The sequence below is a fragment of the Lactuca virosa genome, chromosome 8 (genome assembly GCF_052849685.1).
Source record: "Lactuca virosa cultivar CGN04683 chromosome 8, Lactuca_virosa_CGN04683_v6, whole genome shotgun sequence".
Lineage (NCBI taxonomy): Eukaryota > Viridiplantae > Streptophyta > Magnoliopsida > Asterales > Asteraceae > Lactuca > Lactuca virosa.
In genome coordinates, this window is record NC_136433.1 from 304,332,370 (window position 1) to 304,339,833 (window position 7,464).

General features: G+C 30.7%; 1 long non-coding RNA gene across 1 annotated transcript; it reads right to left on the reverse strand.

Moving 5' to 3' along the window:
• Positions 1-6,145: 6,145 nt before the first annotated feature.
• Positions 6,146-6,614, reverse strand: LOC145132040 (uncharacterized). The gene is made up of 3 exons (XR_013717863.1): positions 6,483-6,614; positions 6,301-6,330; positions 6,146-6,194 (listed from the first exon to the last, which is right to left on the reverse strand). It is a non-coding gene; the product is annotated as an uncharacterized LOC145132040 (long non-coding RNA).
• Positions 6,615-7,464: the final 850 nt, after the last annotated feature.

Sequence of the window (7,464 nt, forward strand, 5' to 3'; positions counted from 1 at the left end):
TTATAGAATTTATATTTATATTTGTATTTATTATAGAATTGGTTAATACATACTTAAATCATTGATGAAAAAGAAAAACTTTATAGTTAATTACAAATATTTGCAAAAAATTATTATTTTACAAAGATATAAGTTTTGTCTGTAAGTTTATAATAATTATAATAATTCAAGGAAGGAAAATTATTAGAAGCAGATAAGAGTGTTGAGCCATCTTGTTAAATATGAAATCACATTCATTATTTGAGAATCGAATTGACCAATATTTATGGATTGTATTAATATCAAAACCTTAGATATACGGAAATGTCGAATTTTAAGGGGCGAGAATGAACGACTTTAAAATTGAGTGAAGAGTAAATGGTATAAAGGTAATTTAACTCACTACAACAAGCACACCTTATGGCGACGACAAATTCATACCCTATCCAGACAACAAGTCGTCGGTATAGGGTATGCCGACGACATGTCGTCGGCATAGAGTTGTCGACATAGGCGTGTCGGCATAGGCCATTATTGTCGTCGGCATAGATGTCGTCATCATAGCTACCCCTATTGCGACGACTTGTTGTCGGTACAGATTCCGTCAATCATATTTTCGGGGAAAAAAATAAAGTTTTATTAATTACCTATAGTGACAAATGTCGTCGGCAAACATATAGCGACTACATGTCGTCGCGACAGGTTTAATCTATTACGATGTCTAGTCGTCGCTATAGGTTTTTGACAGGAGTCGATTATATACCTATAGCGACGACATGTCGTCGGGATAGCTACTGGTTGTTTTTTTTTTTTTTTTTTACTTTTACAGATTTAATACATTACCATTCCTGCAATGTACCTTGGAAGTAGAAATCAGACGGAATTGATAGAGTATTCACAATGGTAGGCCTCTAAACACACTTTATAGCAATGTACTTTTATTAGTTTGTTTAAAGTATTCTATTTTTCACTTCTCTTTCATATTTATAGTATATATACATTTTATTTTTTTTCAATTACAACATTGTACTTTTAATATTATTTTGTTTTGTTTTTTTTGTTTTATTATAGCACCGTACTTTTAATAGCAACGTAGTTTTATTATTTTGTTTTATGTTATAACTATCAAATAGAAATGAAAATAAAATACTTTAATAAACAAGCTAAAAAAAGTATATTGCTATTAATAACCTTTGTAGTTTAAATATTTTTTACTTAATAAACTTTATTCTCAATAAACGTACTTTTATTAGTTTAAATATTTGTATATTTTGTTTTATGTTGCTATTAGTAACGTTTGTTCTTAATGACAAACATTTTAACTTAAAAACTAAACACTTTATCACTTCATTCACTTAAGCTAATAAACTAAACAAATAGCACAACCATACATATTTTACAATTTTAGACATAAAATTTCATACCAACCTAAACAAAGATCACAATCATACATATTTCACAATCATACAAAATTTCGATTTCATATAAACCTAAACAAGTAAATTAACATTGTATACATACAATTTCAATTTCAAATAACACAAGCATACATATTTGACAATTTATACATAAAATTTCATATCAACCTAAACAAATAGCATTATCATACATATTTCACAATCATACAAAATATTTGATTTCATATAAACCTAAACAAGTAAATTAACATTGTATACATACAATTTCAATTTCATATGGACCTAAACAAATTTCAATTTAATATAATATTTTAAACAAAATTTTAATTTCATACAACATTAACCAACTAAATTAACATTTTATACATATATACAACTTCAATTTCACATAAACCTAAACAAACAAACATACATATACTAAACAAACAATACAATCATACACATACTTAACAAACAACACAATCAAACACATACCAAACAAACAATCCCATTATCATACAAGGATTCCAATTTCATATAAACTTATTTATATATATATATATATATATATATATATATATATATATATATATATATATATATATATATATATATACAATTTCAATTTCAAAAAATATTAGAAATAAAAAAACTAACCTGATTCTTTCTTCTTGCTGTGATGGCCGGATTCCAATTGTCAACTTTGATGGGTACCCTCCGGTGGTGGCTGGTGGTCACCGGAAATACAGCAAATCAGGAAAAAAAACCGATGAACAGCAACAAAACTCCAAAACCGATGAACACTTACATGATGTAGCAGTGAAGGAGAGAAGCTGGACGGAGGTGGACTCGTCAGCAGGGAAGGCTGAAGATGGTGGAAGGCCGACGGTGGTGAACCAAAACCGATCAACAGCAAAAAAACTCCAAATTAGGGGTAAAAACCTTGACCACACAACAATAAAGAAAGAAATTTGAGTACAAGAGATGTTAGCCGGTGCTAATCGTCGGAATTTGGAAGCTCTAATTTGATTTTCGTCGATGGGGAAGAGAGGGTATAATTTTGCGTCACTGTGTGCAAATGAAAGACAAACTGCTGTCTGTTAGGGTAAACCCCTATGCCGACGACAAGTCGTCGGTATAGGGTTTCAATAAACGATGTCGTTTCATTTTTTGCTGAAACAAAAAAAAATTAAAAATGAAAAATTTGTGCCGACGACAAGTCGTCGGTATAGGGTTTTCACTCGGATCGCCACGTGGCCTGCCGACGACATGTCGTCGGTATAGATTCCGTAAAACTACGTCGTTCTGGTATACTGGACCATGGAATATAAATAATTGGAAAATAGATTTCTCGATACCTATACCGACGACATGTCGTCGGCATAGGTTTTCAGAATACCGCGAAGATTTTGGTCGTTCCCGCCAGACTTGTCGCGACGACATGTCGTCGGCACAGGTATTCGGGTCAAAGGATTTTGGTCAAAGTTGGCAAAATGTGTGGCGACGACTTGTCGTCGGCATAGGTGGACTTGTAGCGACGGCTTTTGTCGTCGGTATATGTGTCGTCTCTATAGCTCCGTATTTTTGTAGTGACTTCCAATAACAGAGAGCTAATAACAGAGAAATAGGAGATGACAAGTGATACAAAAATAATTCTTTTATTAAGCATGAATTTTTTTTGAAGGACAAGAAAGACTTATTTGTTTTTAACATATAACGTATAAAAGTTTATTTTTTATAATTTACAATACTTTTTTTTACAAACATTTATATCAATAAAATAAAATAAAATAAATATAATTCCAATAGTCTCTCTCTCTATCTATCTATCTATCTATTATCTCTCTCTCTCTCTCTCTATATCTATATATATATATATATATATATATATATATATATATATATATATATATATATATATATATATATATATATACACACTAGGAAGTTGTACAAGTCATGCAATGCACGACCGGCCCATGGGTGTTTTTGAGAAAATTGTAAGAATATGCTAAAACGGTTGGCATTAAAGTATCATACAAGAAACAGAAAATACTAACTTATCAATATTTTTAATAACCTTTGTTTAATGAAACATGCAAGAAATAGGTAAAAACCAAAATAACGGTAGTAACAACAAATGAAAATGGATATTTATAACGATTTCAATGACGACAACCTTTATGGCTCACTCTTTAAAAAGTCCCTACAATATAAATGTTAAATAGAAATAATAAAACACACTCTAATTAATGACACCCATCAATGGTTCCCCATGAACTGAAAACATGAAAATAAAAAAACAAAACACACTCTTAATAATAAAACACGCTCTTCGCTATACCTCCATCCGGTGTCTTTGGAAGGCGAGTTACTCTCGGGTGTTCAAGCAGTCCTTCTGTCATCAAGACAAGGTGTTTGATGAAGTCCAATTTGTATCATTCAATTGGGTCAAAAATAGGTCCAATAGATCGAATTGATGTTGGAATAGCTGGTGTTTAAACTCTATTTCTTCCCTTATGTTGTAATGTTTTGTTCTTTTTGCTAACTTTTTTACTGAAAGCTTGTTCTAAAAAAAAAAGATAACCTTACCTTTTTCTCTTTCTTTCTCCTCCATAAGCTACCTCTTCTTCCCATTGGTCATTTACATTATAGTTGCCTTGGATTCCTTTGTTTTCAGTCACATTCTTTCAATTCTTCAGCACCGAATCTACTTCTCATAAAGCTTCTTTGTGTGCACAAATTCAATAGAGTTGTCTCCTAAATAGAGGATATCATCATATTTTGAGTAATTTTTCCATTTTTTATGACATGGTGAGATCTGCAAGAATGTATATATGCTGTATGCAGAAGTATTTTTTCCATTCAGATGGGTCTGTGCAAGAATATATGCAAAGAAACTTAAAGAAAAAGACTTCAAGCAGTTACCTGGATGAGATCTACATCAGGTAAAAACTCTAGTTGATGTTACATGAATCACTGTTTCTGATTTCTAGAAGTCTAACATGCATTCATATCATTAAAGCCAAAAACATATATACACTAAGTTGACCATGAATAGAAATCCAAGAACAAGGAAGTGGATAAAGTCACTTTAAAACTTTGGTTTCTAGTATGAGCATCAACAACACTAAATGGATCATCAAATAGATAAATATCATCATCTACAAACCGACCACATGCATGCTATCTATGTTATATATTTGTGAAAGGAAAAGAAAAACAATCTGTAAATTTTGTGGCATCTTCTGTTTCTTTATTTGCATAACCATCAGTTATGAATGGGTCTCCAGTTGTCCTTCCAAAATTTGTTCCTCCATGATAGTGTTTACATTACCAAAAAAAAAATTATTGATAATCTAATTATGTTTCCATTTTACTTTATAAATAGACATGCTAATAGTGGACTCACCATACCCACTATAATTGCTTCACGTTGATGGAGTTCAACAATCACCTCCGATTTCTATCGAGGAAGTAAGTATTTTTCCTATTTTCCTTTTTTTTGTTGTATTTATTGAAATTTTGTATTGTTCTTCAAAATATTTGACGCTCGTTCGCTTGACCGTTCTCTTTTACTTGAATGACGAACTTATCATCTCCAATAAAGGGAACGAGCATCTAACTTGGCGGTGGTAAATCCATGTTGTTTTGTTCCACAGAGCGGCTTTTTATATGAATGAGGCATTAGATTTGGAACAAACAACGAACCATCTAAATTGTCGGTCATGTTATCTGCAACATGTGTAAAGACATGTTGCACTTATAAAGAGCCGTTTTGTGTAAGAAAAACACCTACATCAAACTATCTTTTCCTATCGTTCATACTTTTTAAGAAAATTATGCTTCACATAGGAATATAGGAACATGAATGATAATGATGAAACTAAAGAGTACCATAGTTAACATTGAAATGTAGGCGATTGCAGAGACTTCTATAAATTCTAATTACTTTAGAATTGATAAAATAAATAAGAAAATGATTATTTTTATTTGATCTTTAAAATTAAGATAACTTTGGAATTAATTTTTAAGCATAGATTTAAAATGTGATTCTTTTGGGACATCGTTGTAAAGTGAATCTCTTTTATGGAAGAAAGGAGCGTAAAGTATTGAGCAAATATGCAATTGGAAGACATTTTCCAAAATTGTTCAAACCAAATGCAACATTTACGTAATAAATTGGGCAGGTTATGTAAATAACAACACATTTTTTCCTTTTTTCAAAAAAAAACAATACACCCATGGTCAAAATGAAGATTTCTAATGACCGCAACTCTGAACCGACTTCCAAGAGATTTATACATATAAAAAATAACTACCATTATACAAAATTTAATAGCATGACCACATGAATAGAGAAATAATATAATATTGACATAATTTATTTTCTTAAAGATGTATATTATCTTCTTTTGGTTAAATTATATACTAACTTTCATCAGTCTATAGGTTCTGTTAAATTTATCTTGGTGATTAGGTTAGATGTATAAATGACTCCTTAGATCTAGATTTTAAGAATGTCGTTGTTTTGTATTTTCTATTTAAAAGGATTTACAGAAAACGAAAATATTAATCTGTTGAACTTGATAGAACTTACTTTATTTTTCTTGGGGAAGATCAAGTCCAAGATACCCACTGGAAAGGATTCCATCTGCCTGTTTCATCAAAATTAGTCTTCCTCTGTCAACAAATTAAGAATTAAATAAAACTAAATTCCAACATAAGTTGAAGCGACCCAGAACAAAGTAAATAGAAGATTATAAGGTCTACCATCCAATTTCTTGACGCTTGATTTACCACCGATACCTCAAAAATCTAAAGAAAAAGGTAAATAGAAGGTTATAAGGTCTAACTAAACCTAAACCAAATTAAAAAAATCCTAAAGTAAATCGACAAAGCACTTGCAGGGTGAAAGCAGTACCTGTCATATGATTATCGATTGTTGAGTACACTGATGCAATATACAGAGAGAATAAGGGTTAACAAAGTAAAATCAAACTAATAAGGACGATGAACAGAACCCAAATAAAGCTCATGAACTGGAACAAATCAGAATCGAATTCTATAATAAATGGAAATACAGAATAAACAAAAAGCACAAACCTGGAAAAAAGAGGATGATGTTCATAGATGTGATTTGAGGTTAGTGCTGGTGGCTGTATCGGAGGTTAGGGTTAGGATTTAAAACACAATAATAAGTATGAAGATGTAATCCAATCTTTAAACACCCAAATACCGATTAAGAATCGTCTTTGCTTCGTCGATTAAGAATCGTCTTTGCTTCGAGATGATAAGGTAATTTATTGACTACTTTGCTTCGTCAATTAAGAATCGTCTTTGCTTCGATATGATAAGGTAATTTCTTGACTACTTTGTTCATCTTTAATCTTTAAGAGGGAGAGATATGGAAGAGGAAATTTGTGGTGAGATCTTAGGGAAGATGCCTCTTGAAACACGAAAGGCTCCTTGGAAAAAGTATCATTGTTCGTCGTGAAATAGGCGGTGTTACACACATGTCTCGCTACGTCAGCGCTTGAGCTTCATAGAGGAAGACAACTGTCCTAAGTGTGTAAAACATGCATTGGACTATAACAACGCTGAGAGTGAAAAAACAGTGTTTCACGCGCTAAAAAGGAACCCCTCGTGAACTTCACGATCTCTTCTAAAGAAAAAAACCTTTTCGTATATATATATATATATATATATATATATATATATATATATATATATATATATATATATATCCAAAACTCATAATAAATTTAATACTTGTAATAAATATATATCAATTTCATTAATTCAAATTTATTTCTAAATTTAAAATTCATAAATTATAACTTAATTATTATTATTTTTATTTATTTATTTAAATTTAAAAGAGAAATGGGAATTTCAATTTTAAATCCAATTTTTCTCTCTTTTCTTATAAATTTAAACTCCTAAATGTTTTTACCTTTATATTTATATTTATTTTTGTTTTTTAATAAACTCGTGTAGTTGTGAGTTTAGTCCAACTTATTTTGGACTAGCATTAGAGGTGATGGAGGTTGAGAGTATGCAAACCCTAGCTCTCACTTCCCTTAAA